This window comes from Dermacentor albipictus, chromosome 1, assembly GCF_038994185.2.
Source record: "Dermacentor albipictus isolate Rhodes 1998 colony chromosome 1, USDA_Dalb.pri_finalv2, whole genome shotgun sequence".
NCBI classification, from domain to species: domain Eukaryota; kingdom Metazoa; phylum Arthropoda; class Arachnida; order Ixodida; family Ixodidae; genus Dermacentor; species Dermacentor albipictus.
Window position 1 is genome coordinate 458,788,068 of NC_091821.1, and position 20,763 is coordinate 458,808,830.

The 20,763-nt window shown below is 45.6% G+C and overlaps 1 protein-coding gene and 1 long non-coding RNA gene across 4 annotated transcripts in view; one reads left to right on the plus strand and one right to left on the minus strand.

Moving 5' to 3' along the window:
- The window catches only part of LOC135902817 (uncharacterized), a 38,700-nt gene extending 23,370 nt beyond the window's left edge, over window positions 1–15,330 (minus strand). For both annotated transcript variants that reach the window (XR_010564615.1, XR_010564616.1), the window contains exon 1: window positions 15,174–15,330. This is a non-coding gene — a long non-coding RNA (uncharacterized lncRNA). The remainder of the gene's footprint in view (window positions 1–15,173) is intronic.
- LOC135902815 (uncharacterized) overlaps window positions 1–20,763 on the plus strand; it is a 245,371-nt gene that overhangs the window by 23,242 nt on the left and 201,366 nt on the right. The window contains exons 1-2 of one of the 2 annotated variants that reach the window (XM_070532419.1): window positions 16,070–16,307; window positions 16,426–17,072. The exons of the other annotated variant lie outside the window; for it this stretch is intronic. The gene's annotated coding sequence lies outside the window, so the exon portion shown is untranslated. Of the gene's footprint in view, window positions 1–16,069; window positions 16,308–16,425; window positions 17,073–20,763 lie in introns of those variants that run through there. 2 annotated transcript variants of the gene reach the window in all.

Here is a 20,763-nt window from a genome sequence, read left to right on the forward strand (position 1 = left end):
ATGTGTTTTAATAATCCATTGCATCTAATAAAGAGTTTCAATTGTGAGTGAGCCGCTGTCATGTCTGATTCTTAAGCGCGACGTTTCTGCGGGTGCGGGTCCTCCTCTGCAAGATCTAATATGTAGCGTGACTGACAATCTTACTCGCCGCGTTGGCTTAGTGGCTATGGTGTTGCGCTGCTAAGAACGAGGTCACGGAATTAAATCCCGGCCGCGGCGTTCGCATTTTGATAAAAGCAAAATGAAAAAAAAAGAAAATGTGCTGCCGTGTTTCATGCATTGAGGGCACATTAAAGATCCCCTGGCTGTGAAATTAATCCGGATCCCTCCGTATGGCATGCCCCCGAAACAAATTGTGGCTTTGGCCCGTAAGACTCCCGAATTCAATTCAAATATGATCTTAATTTGTTTTCTTACACATGTGTCTGGATTTCTGCCGCATTCGCTTAGTGACCGGTTCGAACACCAGGGCTATTTAGAGGTTTGTTTAGTAATTGCACTAAGAACGTCACCCTTCCCTGTGTTTTCACTGTTCCTGGATGGGTTTCATAATTACCATTTCATCACTCAGCTTTAATATCAACTGGTTGTTCAAGATTCCAGCGTTCTCTTTCTCTCTCTCCTTCATATTATATATATATATATATATATATATATATATATATATATATATATATAGGGGTTTTCTTCAAAGTTCAGCACGCAGGACCCGACGTAGCATACGCAGGAAAGAGACGACTAACTTTTTGGAAGACTTCTTTTACTTAACGTTTTCGGCTGCTGGACCAGCCTTCGTCAGAGTACAGCAGAGTACAGAGTACAGTACGTGATCGACAGCAAATCCCGTCTGATACGCTGTCATATATATATATATATATATATATATATATATATATATATATATATATATATATATATATATATATATATTTATATGACAGCGTATCAGAAAGGATTTGCTCTTATGTTTTGTTACCCATAATAAGGTACATAGCGGCAATTACTGATATACATGCTATTCTACGTACCTTACACTATTTTTCGGCACGCCCCGCACCACTCCAAGCAATTGTCCGAATGCGACACTAATTTTGAGATACCGCTGTGGCAGAATTCGTCTGGCCGACTGTGGAACCACCGTGGGACTGCTGTTTTGGCTTCATCGTTGCACGCGAATCGCTGTCCTGCCAAGAATTTCATCAGTGGATCGAAAGTGTGGAACTCACTAGGGGCAGAGTCCGGACCCTCCCAGTGAAATGGCCGGAGATTGTCGGCGGTCCGGATTGCCACGTGTGGCCTCGCATTGTCGTGTACATAACCGCGTTGTGGACACCGAGAATGCTTCGGTGTTTTCGCCTGATGACAGCCAGCAGACGTAACGGCGTGGAGAAATAACTGTGGGCATTGGTGGTTGCAGTTTGTGGCATGGAACCAAGCAGGAGTAGTCCTCGGTGATCCCACAAGACCGTTAACATCACTTTCCCAATGGATGGCACTGAACGGAATTTTTTCGCCATAGGCGAACCCGGTTGTTTCCACACCATGCTCTGCTGCTTCGATTCCCCCGTGCACTGCAGTGTCCCCGTTTCATCGCCAGTATCAATGCGGCCCAGCAAACTTTCACCCCCCTCGGCATACCGTTGCAGATGATTCAGTGAAGCGATCATTCGATTGCCTTTCGTCATGACATCCAAGTGCTTAGGTATCCACCGACATGAAACGTCCCGGTGCGCTGGGGACCCGTGAATGATGTCGTAAACACTGCCATACGAAATGCCAAGTTCACGGGAGAAAGCCAGAGAGAGAGAGAGAGAGAGAAGAAAAAATCTTATTTTCGCTCAGCGGATTACTGAGCAGGTCGCCTGGAAATGTCCTTGAGGTGCACACGCCGATGCGCTTTCAACATTGCATCCACGCGGGAAGTGTCGCGAGTCAGCGACGCACGCGGTCTCCCCGATAGCTCATCGTCATGCAGGTCTTCACGGCCCTTTTGCGTACTCACAACACCACCACTTCACACTTTCCAAAGGGAGACAGCTTTGCCCGTACGTGGGCTGCATTTCACTGGAAATTTCGATGGGCGTTCGTCCATTCTTCCATAGAATACGATTCACACTTCGTTGGTCGTACGCCGTGGACGTGTGACGCACAACCGCCATCTTCAACAGGTGACAGCGGCGCCGTGCCGCATAGCTACCGAAAGGTCCACCACTGGGAATCGACCGTAATTTGGGTCAAAAGATAGGGGCAATCGCTTGCTTGACGCATTTCGATGGGGCAAAATGCGAAAAACACCGTGTACTTGGATTTAGGTGTACGTTAAACAACCCCAGGTGGTCGACATTTCCAGAGTCCTCCACTACGGCGTGCCTCATATTCATAAAGCGGTTATGCCACGTAAAACCTCATAATTTACTTTTATTTAACTGATGTTAACGAATTGTACAGCTGAGCTTGCAAGCGGTATCCACTTGAAATACTTTTCCCAGATGACGTCAGTGTCGAGATGATATTTCCCAGTGTGCGGGACGATATACATGGCCGTTCCAGCTAATTTTGTGCTTCAATATTCAATAGCGCGTTTTTAAAAAGAAACTAGGTGGACCGACAATACATTCTTACGGCGAGATTGATGGAGGATAACTCCAAACCGGGGTCATTCGTGAAGTTCATTCCAAGCGGATGCGCCTTGCAAACTGGCTAGAATTATATAATTGCTATATGTCCGTAAAGTAGTTAACTAGAAAAGTAATTGCTGAATCTTTGTTAATTATGTGAATGTGTGTTTCAATTTCTCGTGCAAATAATATCACTTTCCTAATATACGAGCTCAAGGACTATACGGACGTTATGTGCGCGTGCGATTGTGCGATTTTAAAAAGTCCATAAAACTTAGACGACGACTCCATTCAAACATATATATATATATATATATATATATATATATATATACATATATACAGAACGACAACAAAGGCGGTTAACCAAGGCGCCCGATTTTTATTACTCATATCTTAAGAAACCCGCAAACACCGACACCAAGGACAACATAGGGGAATTTACTTGTACTTAACAAATGAAATAAAGAAACGATAAAGTAATGGAAATTAAAGTCGATGAAAAAACAACTTGCCGCAGGTGGGAACGGAACCTACAACCTTCGCATTTCGCGTGCGATGCTCTACCAATTGAGCTACCGCTGCGCCGTTTCCCCATCCGCTTTCTCGGCTATTTATGTCTCCTAGTAGAACGCTGGGAGTGTTAGTCAGCGCCACAACTCACAGACCTTGGCGGCGGACGTGGAACGTGCTTTTTGCCGCAGGCGTCACCAGAACGTAATCTTTTTGGGTGAAGGCAACTGGTCAATAAACCCACACATGCTACCTGAAGGCACCAATGTTTCCGGATTCGAGAGCCTCGTTCTGGTATATATATATATATATATATATATATATATATATATATATATATATATATGTATATACAGAGAGAGAGAGAATACGCGCTTTCTACCCTGCTATATATATATAGTATATATATATACATATACCCTTCTATATATATATATATATATATATATATATATATATATATACAGAGAGAGAGAGAATACGCGCTTTCTACCCTGCCTGCTTGAGGAGATAGAAATATGTCACAGTAAATTTAGAAAACACTACAGCTTCGAGTCCATGTCGATGAAAGACTAAGCCTTCCTGAGCTAGTGGCAGGCTACAATTGCGTCTTTGAACCATATGCTTCTCTTTTTTTTTGTCAGAGCCATGATGCGGCGAAAGCGTCTGATCGCCATGAAAAAGACGTTAAATTACCTCCAAACTGGTTGTTCTTCGTTTTTATCTTAATAATCATTAGCTATGATAACCATCATCAGCAGAGTGATCACATAGCCAATGGTGCCGGGGTCACATACACCCAGCGGTACATACCCAGTAACCGCACTGCCTTGTACCTTGTGGCACATATCGAGTGTCCGATGCCGAGTAGAACATTTTCTTTAACTGCAGCTGCACTTCTATTTAAATTACACTCTTACCAAAACCGGCGTACGAAAGGGAAGCACGTACCCCATTACCCCATACAGAAAAGTGGGCTAACTTTTCTATATTTTTTTTTTTGGGGGGGGGGGGGCGGGCTTTGCACTTGTAACTCTGCCTAGTTGCAGAGGTGATGTGGGTTCCTTAATAAATAAATAAATAAATAATGAAGCAATTTGACTTTAAAATGTACGCCTATGCATCGCCACAAAGATGGTGTCTGTTGCGAGAACAGATCGGCAGCCTAACTAGCCAGCCGTTACCCATTATTTCTACGTAAACGATATCAAGTAGAAAGGTATAATGGTGTTTTTCTGTGTCGCCTAACAAAGGTTGCTCATTTCTTTTGTACGTTCCGGCGTCTGCGATAAACTCAATTTCCCGAAGTTAGGTACAATCGCGTCCAATGCAGTGGCGATATTGTGACCTCATGCTCAAGCTTATTGTATTTGCTGTGGAAGAGAATCGTTGTTTCTTGCCTGAGGAAAGTTGTTTATATTCAAGAAATCTAGCTTGCTAAATCTCTCCATCACAGTACTTCAATTCTTCAATTCTCAGAACTTCAATCTTCTGCTTCAATTCTTCAATACTCGCGCTTTCTTTAAGCATGGAAAGTACAGTGGAGAGCTATTACAACATTGATAATTTCGAACATTGCAAGGCGTGATGTAATAACAAACAACTCTGCCTGTTTCACTTAAATGCGCAAAGTTAAGTGCATAAGAGTGATATCATCTCATGGATTCACAAGAACACCGGTCTGACGTACTTTGATGTACAACTTCACTTTCGCATCTTGAGAAAATATGAAAGGAGGCGCTATTGCGATTTACGTCAGACACAATGTACATTTCAACTTCATGTCAGAACACTGTTTGATAAATGATCATTACGAATCCCTCATGATTCGGTGTGGCAGTCGTGATTGGTGTGCTATAACAGTCGTGTACCGGCCTCCACCCGGTTAAATTAGCGCCTTTATTGAATACCTAGAAAATGTGTTACAATACTATAGGCTACTAGACATGCCGGTTGTTCTCTGTCGTGACCTCAATATTGATGTGGTGCCTTGGGGCCTCAGCAAACAAAAGCTTCTTGACTTTTCTCTTCCATACGGCTACTAAAACGTAAAACACATACCGACAAAGATCACAGCAACATGTAAATCGTTGCTTGAACCCTGCTTTATAAGTACTGCTATTAAGAAATTAGGAGCGGGTGTCTTGGTGTCCTCTATTAGTGACCATTTGCCCATATTTATTATTTTTGAAAGAAGCAAGTTGGAACCCAGGTCATCGACATGTACTACAACTATTACATAGTAGAAAATTGATAACGCTAGCATTTAAGTATTTCAGAGTTTAATGTCTGTAATTAACTGGAACGACGTAGTCCTGACAAAAAACTCCACGACTGCATACAGCTTATTCATTAAAAAGTAAAGATAATTGTCTGGCCGTATTTTCCATCACTGCATTTATTTCTCAACTTGCATTTTTGTTTCCAAACTCAGCTTCTTTCTTATATTACCATCCTTGAGCAATTGTTTTTCTTTTTTCTTCCATTTTTCAATAACTGTTCTGCCTTAATGCGTATTCATATACATGTCTACTGTATCGCCCAACTGCCACGCTCTCAAATGAGAGTAGCAATATTGTAAATAAATAAATAAAAAAATAAAAGGGCAAAAAAGTAAGAAAGCGCGGGAACCTTGAATTGACAGCACATACTTAAGGAGAATACGACACCGGGCAAAGTTCTTCCCATATTCACCGATGCTAGGCGTACAGAATATACAGAACAAGTTAAAAAGAACAGGAACAAACTAGGATTACCAGATAAGCGGCCACGCACCACATATTATGCACAAACATTTTCTGATATAAATGACACCAAAAGAACTGTGGCAAACATTTATTGATCTGACATCAAAGAATGATATATATTCAATTCTTGAACTCACAATAAATGGTACGCCATGCGCAGGAATTGAATTTGCTAACAAGTTTAACTAGCACTTTTTAAACGCTTGGCACTCTGATGCTTTTTGTACAAATTACTGCGGCACAACTTGCAATCTGTTAAAAACATTAAATATACCATATTTCTAGTTCCCACTACGGAAATGGAAGTGTACAGCCTGCTACACAAATAAAAAAATGAAAGTACATGCGGTGACGATGAGATAAAGGCTCAACCGAATAAAGCGATCGCGCATCTCATTTGTGAACCTCTGTCTCATATTAGCAACCTAGTGCTGTCTGCAGGTGTGTTTTCTGATCAATTAAAGATTCCGAGAGTGTCAGTAATCTATTAAAAAGGTGATCTAAAACCGTAAATTATAATAGGCCCATGTCAATGCTGCCGTTATCTTCTAAAATTTTTGAAGAAATTATCAACACAGGTTAACAATCTACTGTAATTCAAAGCTGATTATTGTTGATGAACAGAACGGTTCTCAAAAGAAAAAAAATCGTCAGAGCAGGCACTGTATTCCATTAAGGATAAAATTTATAATAATTGTTATTAAGTAGAAATTACCTACACTCTCGTTATTTCTATATTTTAAAAAAGCATTTTATTCCATAAAATACGATATCTTATTGGAAATGGGGTTAACCGAGGCGCCCGACTTTTATTAGTCACATCATAAGAAGCCAACAAACACTGACACAAACGACAGCATAGGGGAAATTACTTGCGCTTAATAAATGAAATAAAGAAACGATTAATTAATGGAAATGAAAGTGCATCAAAAAACAACTTGCCGAAGGTGGGGAACGATCCCACAGCCTTCGTTTGTGAGAGGCGGCACCGGCTAACACTCCCAGGGTTCTACTAGGAAACATAAACACCCGAGAAAGTGCATGCGGAAATGGCACCGCGGTAGCTAAATTGGTAGAGCATTGCACGCGTAATGCGAAAGTCGTGGGATCGTTCCCTGGAAAGGGTCTCGCTCATATAGATGGAGAGAAACGTAAACCTTAAATCGACCAATCAAATTCGCCTGAGCACAAGCGCCGCAAATAACCTTTAGGCGCACGACTGTTTGCCGCGCTTACACTAACAACACTCATTCTCTGCGCAGTACGCACTACAAGTTAGCAGCCCAGCCATGGACGGAGCAGTTTCGGGAGACTTGGCTTCAGCGTCGTTTTTGTTTTCTCTTCTGGAAGCGACAATGGATGTAACGAGTCAGCAGCAGATGCGCTACGCAGCGCCACTGCGTTCCTAATTTACGGAGCTTTCTCGGCCTTCCGCGACATTGGAAGTAACGGCATTGCCAACAGCGGGGGAGGCACAATGCAAAGCTGCCCCCAGGGTGTTTGCAAGGACACGTGTTCACTATTACTACTGCAGAGAGTGCAGTGGCCCGCAATGGCTAAAGGTTCACGCTTTACTGCTTCTGGGATCGCTGCCCTGTGTTTGATGGCTGCAGGCGTGGGGAGGCAATTTGTCTCGGATTTCGAAAAATTGTCGTATAGCGGATTCTCGTGCACGCTATCCGAAGCTCCAAGTGGTGTTTTTTTTAATCTTATTTTTTTTCTTCAGGCATCTCCGTTCACCTCAACTAAAAATCATTACCTCTATATCTGCTCTTCGAGCCTGCGGTGACAAAGGCGTAATATTCACATGCGAATTACCGGCAACTATCTGTACTCCCTGCGGATGTTCGACGCTTTTTGATGTGGATTTTCGTGAAGTGCACACTTTCTTCACGCTCAAAAGTTAAATTGAGAGTGCGGCTAATTGTTCCCAGCGATGCAGGGCATGCGGCCGGCTTTGAACAAATGAGTGCCCGCACCGAGCTGCCCGTGCCGTTGGTACCGTAGTTTCCTTACATAGAAAGCTCCCACGTGTTATGCTGAACAGTTTTGGAATTCGCCCAGTAAACTACGAAGACGATGTTTCCCCGCCACGTTAGCTAGAGGAAAGTGGCGATGGCGTTGCGCTGAGGCCGAGATGGCGGGTTCGGCGATGTTGGTTTTAGCACTCAAATAATCCGCAGTCACCGCATCAATGACTTTTTCGAATAAAAAACAACCATTACAATTTACATATTTTAATGAAGCGCACAAGCTTGCAAGCGTCCACACGTTTAAATACCTTGGTGTTACTTTCTCCCCTGATCTAAAATGGCATGCTCACATTAACTGTATAACCAACAAGGCGTTGAGAAAACTGGGTTTTCTTAAAAGAACCTTACGAGATGCAACTAAAGAATGTAAATTAACGTCATACAGATCACTAATAAGGCCTCTACTTGAATACGCGTCGGTAGTGTGGTCGCCACATCATTCCAAAGACATAGACATGCTTGAGCCTATTCAGAAAAAGGCCATAAGGTTTATATATAATCGTTATGACCGCCATTTCTCACCGACATCACATGCGAGCGAGCTACTACTAAAGCCACTGGCCCATAGACGTACTTGTGACCGTGTTGTTCTGCTACATAAAATTGCTCATGGGAAAACTTATGTCAATGCACCTATTGTTTTCACTAACCCTTCTTCTCGGCCCACCAGAAGAAGTCATCATCTTAACATTGTTCCTTTGAATGCAACGATTGATTGTTTTAGGTTTTCCTTTTTTCCGCATACAATTGTGATTTGGAATGGCCTTGAGGCGTCCTTGCCCGAGTTACCAAGTGATGTATTTGCCAACCTATTACCTAATCATGTTCATTAATCAACTAGCTATTCCTGATATTGTTTTTTTCTATTGTTTGTTTTCTTTTTGTCACTCAAATGTATTCTTCAACTGATTGACATACGTATGCGCTCACTCCGGCAATATCTTGCTATGCAAGATGGCAGCATATGTAAATAATAATAATAAATAATAATAATAATATGTACGCCTCACAATCATAGAATGGTTGTCAAGGGTGAAAGCCAAGGATTTAGTTGTTGAACTCATTTTATATCATGTTTGAATAATGCATTGTCACATAACTCTCATGTACAATAGCCCGTTGCAACTGCGCGTCAATTTGTGCATCTGTTTGATTACAAATGAGAGAACCAATGCAACGTCCCAAGTGACGAAGAAGGAGGCTGAGAACTTGAAGCTGGGGTTTAAGTTGTATTTACGAATGATTGAAGCTCTCAGGTATGTTTTTTTTTTGTCAGAGAACGTTTTTTTTTAATGTTTCTTCTCTTTTCAAAGGTAGCCGCAACCTAGCGTTATGCAAGTTGACCGAACGAACTCCATAGCAGGAATAACAAATAATGAAGCAGAGATGAACGACATGGAGCCGACGTTCGAGAGCAACAGCGCAAAAACCCTGTGCAAGACCGGAACATGGGTGATGCTACTAGCGCGACATCAGAAGAAGAAAGAATCCATCGCAACGTCGAACACGCAGGAGTTCCCATACGAACACAGCAAGGGGCAAAACACGAATGGCGGAAAACGGCAGCAAGCTCTTTAAAAGTGATAGGGCCACAACAACGCAAACAAGCCACGTCCTCGCTGGCCAACGACTCCACCGCTACCAGAAAGCCATTACAAGATCGTTTACAGACCTAAAGTCGGTGTGAAAGTATCAAACTGGAAAGACGGAGTGATAGCAAGAAGATTAGCCCAAGCATGCGGAGTCACACCCCAGCAGCTCTACGCCAAATTGATCGTACAGACACAGTGGCAACAAAACCTAATAGTTGCAAGTACCGAAGAAGAGGACGGTGCACTTAAAATAGCAGAAATAGCAAGCATCGAACTGGGACACGCAACACACGAAGTCACACCGTACTTCAAGCGAATTCCGGGCACTGTACGTGGCGTTGATCACGGAATAGAGAAAAGCACCACCGACGAGCAGCTAGTAGATCTACAAGCAGCGACAACGACCAACAAGTGCAAATTCCTGTGCGCTAGAATGCTGGGAAGATCGACGTTGGCAGTGAACACGTTCGAGGGCACGCACGTGCCGCTCTAGGTTAAAGTTCGATGTACGCTCACCGCTGCAGACCCTACAGAAAGTCAGTCCAGTACTGCAGACCTTGCGGGAAGATAGGCCACAGACAAGATGTCTGTCCTAATGCAAACAACTAACTATGCGAAAACTGCGGGGAAGACAACGCTGATCCAAGCAACCACCAATGCGAGCCGAAATATAAACTCTGCAGAATGCCTGATGAAAAGGCGAGTAGAGACTGTTGAAGGAAGCTGAAACCGGCTCCACCACCGTTCAGAGTCAGGGAGCGGTCAAGATGAGACAGAGAAGCTTCTGGTACCAGGCCAGCGTAGTAACGACAACGACAACGAGCACATGATGACCATGACACCAACGCCATAGACACCGAATGAGACCGAGCAGACAAAAATATCGAGAGGCAAGTCGGGGTCGAGATCGAGGGAGAGAACAGAGCGTCCCTTGGATAACGGCCACGGGCGTGGAACACCACAACACCCAGCGCAAGGTAAGCTGCGCCAACGTCATCGCAGGGCACAATCATACGTCGAAGGAAAATAACGGTGTTCAAAACACAAGACACTCGAGGTACGAAGACACGATAATTATTCTCCGCAGACAGAACGATCAATTTATGCGAGAGCCAGAACAGCAAAAGAAGTAGACACGAGAGAAGGAAGCTAGCACCTCGTGCGAGAAATACTACAACTACGGAGAGAACAGAGCCAGAAATCACGAACACCACTACCGCGGCCTTCATACCGACCACCACCATCATTACCAACACGACCGGAGCCGGCAACACTTTCGAACCAATTGGTGATAACCCAGAACGACGTCAAGACACTGGGAGACCACATGAACGCCAGTCATGATGGAAACCACAATTTCCACGGTAACGCAGGTTGTGCAAACCACGGTACCACAGATGATACAGACTCGGTTCCAATCTATCAAGAGCGAAATGAAGAACCAGATTCAGGCACTACAGACAAAAATGACACAATCGGGAGAAAGTTTCAGTTAACGCATCCACATGGCAGAAGGAGATAACACTCGCAAGCAGCCTAATTACCCTGCGAGAGAAGCAAAGATCATGCAGACTCCAAGGGAACAAGATCGCGAGGCGAACTAAAAAGAAAGATAACTACAAGCAACACCCACGGCTCAAAATTTGGCAATGGAACTGTCATTCTATCCGAAATAAGAGATCCAACCTTGTACAATTTTGCACGCAGTTTGACCCATATATTATAGCCATACAACAAACCGAAGCTGAAGACTTAAAGGTCACTGGTTACCTCACTCAAGTCACCGACGGTAAGACTAGGACAGCAATCCTGACCAAGAAGGCCATCGACGCTAAACGACACGACATCCAACACCACATCGAACACACCCTCGTTCAAATCGTACCCGAGAAAAAACAGCCGCAAAGCCTCATTTGTGTTAAACGTGTACAGTCGGCCAAAGGACCACCTAACGGATCCAAACAGGCTAATGCGAGAAGTGAAGAAGCTGAGCAAGGGTAACGGGCTGATAGTTGTCGGCGATTTTAATGTTCCCCGTGTGGCCTGGGGATATGCAGCCTTAAAGAAAAAAGGAGATGTGCAAAACGAAGCCCACCAACACCTCCTCACGCTACTCAACGACCCGTAGACACCCACGAGCACCGGCAACAGTGTATGTAGAAACACCAGTCCCGACTTCACATTCGTACACGGACTCAAACAGTACGAGTGGAGCTGAATGGACGAGAATCTGGGTAGCGACCATTATACAGTGCAAACGTTCATCCCGCACAAGAAAGCGACGATAAAGATCGGAAAAGCCAAGATTATGGACTGCCAGGCCTTTTGCAAAGACGAGAGTGCCATAAATGCGGCAATAGGCGACATAGAAATATGGATAAGAAGAGTCGTGGAAAGAGCCGGGAGGCATGCGAGGACAATCCAACTGTCACAAGACACCCCCATGGTCGACCCTTTACTCCACGTGTATGAGGCGCGGAATGGACTTGCGAAATTCTCGCAGCGGAACAAGTGCAACCGGAAACTCAATTTGTGTCTCCAAGCTGATCTAGGAAACGCAAGAGTACTCTGAATAACTCGAAAGAAAGAACTGGTACGAAACACGTAACAAGCTTCAAGGGATCTGAAGCAGCAAGGGCACTTGAGCGATACTCAAGAGCCTCCTATCAAAGGAGGAGAACAAGAATGCCGCAAAACAAACTGCACAGACTCATACACAACCACCCGGGGAAAGAGGAAGACATTATCAAAGAAGTGAAGGAGAAGTTCCTCGGTACGGCGCAGAGCATAACTGTCGATTCGCACTTTGACGACTATCGGGACAACCTAAATATAGAACTGGATCGGCCCTTCACAGAAGCAGAAATAGAGAGGGCCTTGAGCAAGCTCAACCGCAGCACAGCGCCCGTGTACGACAGAATAAACAACAAGGCACTCCGGAACCCTTGACAGACCCTCTGGAGACGTACTCTTAAAATAGATCCACGAGTGCTGGGAACACGGTAAAGTACTACAAGAATGGAAAAATGCGGAGGCAACAATTGTACTCAAACCCAACAAGCCAACCAACGTGCAGAACCTTCGACCTATAACCCTCCCCTCGTGTGCTAGAAACCTCTACGAGCACATGGTGCAGAACCGCATGATCGAACATCTCGAAGACAACGGACACGTCCCAACCACCATGTTCGGATTTAGAGCGCACCTGTTCACGGGAGACGAGTTACTGCAGATCAAGGAAAGAGTCATCGACAAACTTGACATGCACAGCAAGAGAGCCATCCTCGCACTTGACGTGAAAGCGGCTTTGGACAACTTGTCACACGAAGCCATACTGCAACACCTCAACGTATATAACTGCGGGGAAAATATGTCATTACATGAATGATTTTCTGGACGAACGAACAGCCACAGTGGGGATAGGCAATTTACGCTCTGAGAAATTTGACATACCGCGAAAGAGAACGCCACAAGGCTCCGTCATTTCGCCGGTGCAATGTGGCGATGAGCTCGCTACCCAAACAACTGAAGCAAATAGAAAGAATTGGTCACGCAGTATATGCTGACGACCTCAGCATATGGACTATGGGAGGGCCGACAGGTAAACAGCATTATGCTCTGCAAAAAGCGGTTGAAAGAACGGAAAAGTACCTGGAAGCATGTGGACTGACGTGCGCACCAGAAAAGTCGGAGCTATTGGTGCTAAGAAAGCGCAGAAGAGGTCAACCACAGCAGATACCAGAACTGGTAGTAAAGGGGGGAGGCATCATGATTCCGCAGGTTATGACGATCCGCATCCTCTGACTCCTGATTCAAAAGGACGGGGCTGGGGGGCTGAGTTGGAAAACATTCAGAGAACGCTGCACCAAATAACCCTCCTTATCAAAAGAGTGACGAGCAAAATTCACGGACTCAAGGAAGAAGACTGCACGAGAATGATAGAAGCGCTGCTCACGAGCATTGTCACGTACGGGACCCCATACGTTGACATGAAGAGCAGACAACGAGACAAAGTAAACGCCGTTATCAGAAAATCCTACAAAATTGCGTTGGGCCTGTCCGCATCCACGTCCACAGCGAAACTACTCAAAATGGTCAGTCCACAACACGTGGGAAGAGGTAATGGAAGCGCACAACGTCAACCAACTGCAGAAACTAAAGCTGACAAAGACGGGAAGAGCCCTGCTCCAAGATCTGGGCTACGAAGTCGAGGATGAGAGGTACCCACCTCAGCGTATGACCTCACGAGGTCAGAGACAAGCTGCACATAAGTACCATTCCCAGAAGCATGCACCCCGAGAACGACAAGGAAAAGAGACAGGTGAGAATACAAGCGCTCCAGCACAAAATCGAACACACCAACAGCAAAGAAGAAAATGTGAGATACACGGACGCAGCTGCGTACAGAACAAGCGACCGATTTGCAATAAGCGTGGTCGACGAGAAGGGCGAACAAGTTACAGCCGCATCCATACGTGCCAAAGACGCGAGCACATCGAAAATCTGGACATAGCCCTGGCAATCGCAACGTGCAAGAAGAGCCTGGTTACCGTGGTGACAGACTCGCAAGGAGCATGCAGATGGTATGTGGCCGGAACGATTGGAAAGGTCTTCAGGTCTTCAGCAACACCGAGATAGAAGCAGCACAAATGCTCTGGACGCCGGGACACGAGTCTCTCGCGGGGAACCAGGCGGCGCACGCCGCGGCTCGAGATAATGCACGCCGAGCCATCTCCGACACGCAGAGAACACGGACAAAGGACTGTGATGAGAAGGAAGAACGGATATCCAAGAAGTACTCGTATATCCTGGCGCACTACAGGAAGCAGAGGCGTCGCTACCTGCCCGCACATACGACGATGAGTAGGGAGCAAGCGGTAACCTGGAGAAGGCTCCAGGCTGAATTTTTGAGTTAAGAGTTCCTAGCGTTTGAGCTCCTTGGCGTCATCTTTTGCGCGTTCTGCAGGTGCAAGCGATACACTCCCGTCTTATCACTCTCGGCAATTGCTCGTCGCGTTTTCGACAAGCATGAGTAAAGAAAGAAGGCTGAAATTGTTGCGGGGCCATAAAAATTGTCACACATTTGTCGCAGTAACATTCGGTACGCGCCATACTAACTTTGTGACCACGGCCGAGCTGCTTTTCGCTGCGTCATTACAGGCGCGACGAGCGTGCCTCATAAGTAAGAAAAAAAAGTACCGAAAATAATTTTCAACAATGTTGGGCGTCAGAGAAAGCGCCATGAACTTGTCGGTGCATTAAAGCGCGAACCTTAACTGCGCACCACGGCCGAGCTAATTTTCGCTAACCGCGTCACAGCACCAGGCGCGCCCTATGCGCTTGAAAAGTACTCCAAAAAGTAACGAAATTAGTTACAATAATGTGGGGGGTCAGAGAATGCGCCAAACTTGTCGCGGTAGCATTCATTGCATGCGAAAATGCGTCACAGCACCCTGTGGCCGCAACGTGTTGAAGAACTACCGAAATAAGTCAAAATATTGGTGATGATAGAAGGTGTCGCAAACATCTCCCAGTACGAGTCATTCAAATTAACTGTGCCACCACGACCACGCTGTTTTTCGTTAACTGCGTCATAGGTCTAGCCTAGGTGCCGTGCCGTAAGCCTAATTGCTCGAAATGCTTCGCAAACTGTCGAACAAAATTTCTCACCTTGCCGTAGTCAAATAGTGCAGTGGTACCATGTGAAAGCTCAGGAGAAACGTAAGCATTCGCCTTGAGCCCACCAAATCAGGGTAAATCCAAAAATAGAAAAATAGGCAGACGGGTGTCTCAACAGGCCAACGCTCAGATGCGGGGCCAGTCTCGCTCGCGCACTGTGTCAGACGAATGACGCAAGCACCCGGCTCGTCATTCGCAGATTCGCCTGTCGTTAGGCAACGGAAGTAAGCCTTAAAGTTTAATTCATGTGCAGATATTTTTGCTTTTGCCAGGAAAAAAATAAAAAGAATGAAACAACTTCTGTTAAGCTCACTTGACATTATCTTGTTTTTTTCGATGCTCGCGGCAGCAAACGGTCGGCGTTAATACTAGCGTGACGTATTTCCTGTTGCCACTATTCGCGGAGTGTCCCCTCTGTTATATTTGTTTCTCTATGGTGTATTGGTGGCTCGTAGCTTTGTGCGTGCTTTTGTGTTTTCTGCACTCAGTTTGCATTGAAGGGCTAGACAACACGAAGGTCACTTCACTCACTGCTGCAGCCGCGTTTCCTCACACGAGCGTTTTGACAGCCACTGTCCGCGCTCATCGATTGTGATGTGTTCATGTTAGCTGTGCGCGCTGACACTATGCTTCTCAATTTAGTTAGCAAGGGAATGTTTACAAGTTAATACGGTCGATAAAAGTATCATCGTTACTTCGTATAACTACCTGCTAATTCGCTATCGCAAGCGATGCTTCGCCGTTCGGATGAAACTGCGACTTTTTCTTTTTTTTTTACTGTGACAGCGATTATACGGATATTCGAGCCATGTTTGCGCCGTCATCGTTACGGTGCTGGCGCGGTACCGATGGGGCAGGTGCCACAATTGCGCAGAGGTTTACAAGGTCTCCAAAAGCGCGAGTGGCCTGCGCTACGTTTTTTGCCTGCAAATACGACACAGCGAAGCGGACCTTTTATTCCGGTCCGCTCAATTGGCTCTGCAGGACAGACAGGGCAGCGTGTTGGCTTCCGCTGCTGGTATGGGCGTTGTGGGCACTAACATCAGCGTTCCTGCTTATAAGTGGTGGGCATACCACACCATGGTGCACGCGCTGCTATGATCGGATGTAACAGCGAACATCAAGGTAAGCTAACCTTGATGAATAATGTACGCGACCGGGCTATTGGTGCTCACCCACGATGTTTTGCGCGAGCGTAGACAAAGGACGGGCCAAAGAGACACCTCTTTGTTTGTTTGTGCAGGCAATGCTGTTGAGTTCGTCCGTTGGTTGCTGACACACACCGACGGTTTTCCGTCGGCGTCGTCTTGAGCATTGCCAAACTGCTGCGTCGGCGGCGCTCCTCATCATGTCAGCATTGTGAGGTGCCGGTTAGCTGCAATGGTACGGTCTCTTCTACGCAGCAGCTAGCTGCTTCGTGCCAGCATGTGGCCCCCGCGTGTTATTAGACCGTGCCAGGAGCTCGAGCACAGTAGTAGAACTTACTATCGCTTTCTGTGCTTCGCCATTCCCAGCGAAACTGTCAATCCTTTTTTTTCGCACAAATTTTGCTCTTTGCTCACACCACGAGAGCAGCAAAAGACAAGAAAGCTGATGTATCCCAGAAGAATCGCTGGAAAAGAAGAAAGAACAAGGCAAGGCATTCGAAGCAGGCTGTGCGCTTACTTGTCGCCTTTACCTGTTTGTACTTTTTCGCCTGCATTTTCTCTCTAGCGCCGAGCTAAGATTGATTAGCAGTGTTTGAGTACTACAGTGCTGAAATGTCACCGTGTCGGCCAAATGAGGATTGATCGAAGCGGCTGTCCGGGAACAGGAAGCGGAAGTCCGTGACTAAGGTGGATGGCTATTCCCAGAGCACCAGTGGCGGTGTTCTGTCCTACCAACTCACGGGTCAGTAGACGACGTGTTTTCATGCTGATCATGCTTGGTTTTTAGCACTGGCATTGGGAAAGTGAGCTCTATCAGTCCTGGAACTATGTGCGACAGCTTAGTATACGGATACACATCGCTGACCACCAGTGCATTCCTGTGGCTGCACAGTTACAAGTTGCCTAATGCTTATCTGAAGCCACTTCCGCGGCTGAACGGTGGTCTTCGTAGCATGCATGCCACGCTGCGTAATTCGGCACTCTACAGGTCAGAGCTCCTTTAGCGCATCCGCTATAGCCATGATGCCTGTACACGTGGCTGCGCGGGGCTGCGCGTCACTGCGATGCTGCTAGTTTACACTTTTCGTTGACGATGCAGACAACTACTCTGTCAATTCCTGGGTACTACGATTGGAGTCGACTGGACGCCAAGTTGGCACATTTCGGTTTACTTGTCTGCGATGCAGTTCCTCTTGAGCGTGCTTTACCGAGGCCGAGTTCCCCATTGCCGGTACACCCATCTCTCTAAATTGTCAATAAGTTCATTCCTTCAGGCGAAGGTGGTGCTATTATTGTGGTGGGACCATTATTCATGCAAATCCCGTGCAAGTATCCCCGAAGCAATGTATCTTGCTTTCTTAACATGTCGTAGCATCCATATATAGGCAAACGAGAACGTATTTACCCTGGCTGTCTTTTTCCGCTTGTCTCTGACTTTCATTTTTGATAGTTCGTAGTAGTTTTTGTTTGTACAGTCATTTGCGCGCACATGCCAGTTTTTAGAGGCCTCGTAAAATGGTTGTCTGATAGGGTACATGTAATTTTAGGGGCATCCGGTCAGGCAGATTGGGAGTAGAAACGTGATATGGCCATCGTGCATGGACAAAATCGTTCTTTGTTGTGTTAAAATTACCTTGTAAGTCAGCTCGTCCCGTGCACTGTGTGTTCTTTGTCCCTGGAATTTCGCCCCGCGTCCTTTGCAGTCTTTTGCTTTGGCAGATCACACCCTAGATGCAAATCATTGCCTTCTTAGGACGCTTTCCAATTGCATCACCTTGAAGTCTTTCGCATCCGCTTGTGCTCTTTGCCTTTGAGGGCAGAGTTCGATGTAGAAATGCTGATCAGGAAAGTACTTGTCCCAATAAAGACGAGTCTATTCATCGAAACGCGGTTGAGGCTTCGTAATGGCAATTGATGACAAAGATAATGGGGCTTCACTGACGGAATATAAGTGAATTTGTGGAGGACGTTGATGTCGTGAAAGAAGAAAGAAAAAGAGAAGAAACGACATAGAGCTTAACCTGCCCAAATAGCGACTGGCTGCCGTCTGATGGAGCAAGCGGTAATTGGAACGGAAAGTGCTTGTAGAAGACAAGAGACAAAGAAAACTAGGCAAACGCTCAGAGGATGATTGTGAATGCAAGTAAATAAGCCTGTGCCTCTAGCTTTATGAAAATCATGATGCGCTGGATGCTGTGCGTTTGTGGCAGCGAGGATCTTTCGGTAGCGTTTGCTCTTTTGTTGTACGATTCGGCAGAGAGTAGAGCAGTTAATCAGCAGCGTTCGAATTCACAAAGCTTTTCTCTCGTGAGCGGCTTTGTCATCGACTGGCCGCCTTCAGTGGCAGTAGTTCCTGCGTCCAGGATCGCACGAATTTTTTTCTTTTTTTTACGAGAAAGCTTAACGTAAAGGGTACTTTCTTTTTTTGTGTGTGGGCCCACATCTCTCGTCGTAGTACAGGTGGGCAACAAGTGCGTCTCAAAGAGGTGTAAACATCGGCGCTCGGAGATCCGGGTTGCGTGAGAACACAAACACCTCGTGTTATCGCCTGTCTACCGGTCGTGAAAGTTGGACCGTAATGAACCACCATGAAAACGTGCAAAAAGGCCAAGGAAAGCGCTTTGCTTTAATAAGAATGCGCATTTGATAACCATAGGCACCCCATTTCTTTTTCTTTTTTTTGCAATTCAGTTTCTCCCCTGTGGAGAGCCCATCTCTGCTTATTTCCCGCTTTATTAGAAAATTTACCCCACCGTCTGCTTACATATGACAGCACTATCTCGATATAATCTTGTGCCAACTCTAATTACGAAATCTTGCAGCTGCCTCGGCAACCGTGTAAAAAAAAATAAAAAGTCAAAAAAGCTACTTGTATTTCTTTTCGCGCGCATCATTGTACAAACACTAATCGTGTTGACAAAAATAGCCTCTCTATCACGACTGAGATTGCAAGCGCCATCAGCCGCCATTCAGCGTCTAGCGAGCAGTCTGCTGGCCCTACCAACAGCTGTCACAGCACGGCGCGCCGTTATGAAGTTTTTGTCGCTCACTCGAATGCACATTTATTACGTAGAACAAAGCAGCGTCCTGTAAACACATTTATTTTGTGCTCCGAGACAAGGATTTTAAGTCTACTGAACGCGCCCGCACGAGGCTTCGGACTTACGCGGACCGCATGCATCTAACGCGTGTGTGACCGGAATCTTGGTATGCGCCAAACGGGGCGTGCACCACACAAAGACGTGCGCAGGACGGTGAGCCACATCGCAGCAAGCGTTTACAGCTTTTTTTGTTTCTTCTCAGCTGGAAGTACTGCAGGCGTTACTAAATAATTACCGGAAGCTTGCTGCTCCCGTTGAAAAGAAAAAAAGAAAAGCGCACAGTCATTGCATTCTAGCGGTACTAAAATACAGGGGTTAACAAAGAATCTTGAGAAGAAAATACGGAACGCGTAACAAACGTTGGAACGCAGCGTGTTAGGTGTAACATTAAGGGATAATAAAAGCAAAATTAGGGACACCTGGGCAAGGTGATGTATTAGAATGACACGCAGATTCACACAATGGACCGAATTTCACGGAGGAACATGATATGGGGGGATGAAATTTGGTAAGTTTGCAGCCACAACTTCGAATAAGCTGGCGCAAGGCAGGGGCAACTGGATATCGCTGGCAGAAGCCTTCGTCCTGCAGTAGACATAAAAATAGGATGATGATGATCATGGTGACGATAATGGTGATGATTCCATTCACATAGGGACCTAAATTTCCTTTAAATTGTTGCGGTAAATGGTGTGTACAGTTTTTTCTACTGTACTTGATCACAGCCTCATACTAGGAAAGGTAACTGCCCGCGTCACGGTATTTTTTTTTTCCTGTCATGTTGACTTGCGGGAATAAATGGACGCGTGGAAATAACGCTCTATGGATCTATGGCTGTCGGCAAGTCCTTCTTCATCGAACCAGTGCGCCCTCAGAGTAGCGTCCCACAAACACGCGTCAATCGATAAAAGGACGCCGGGGGTGGGAGCAGCGGCGGATAACTAATGTTCAGTGTTTTGGAACGAAAACGTAAAACCAGCAAAGAAATCATTCAAGGTTTGTTTGGAAATTTGCTTGAACCGACATATATTAGTAACCAATGGCATCGTGTCTCGTTCTAAACAAAACCGTGGGGGCAAGAAAATCACCTGAACTTCGAAAACTTGGGACTCCTTTGAAATGGAAACGTAGTCACTATTTCTATAATGGCTTGATAGGGAATCATGACTAGAGCAGGAAAACATTGCTAGAACTCATTAAACTCGGAAGTTAATTGTCGCGGAGGGAAAATTTGGCAATTCAGCAATTTTTCTCACGATAGCGTGATGGACAGTGAAATTTGTACTTGGTGTGTGTGCTATATTTAAGGACATTGTATAACTATAACATATG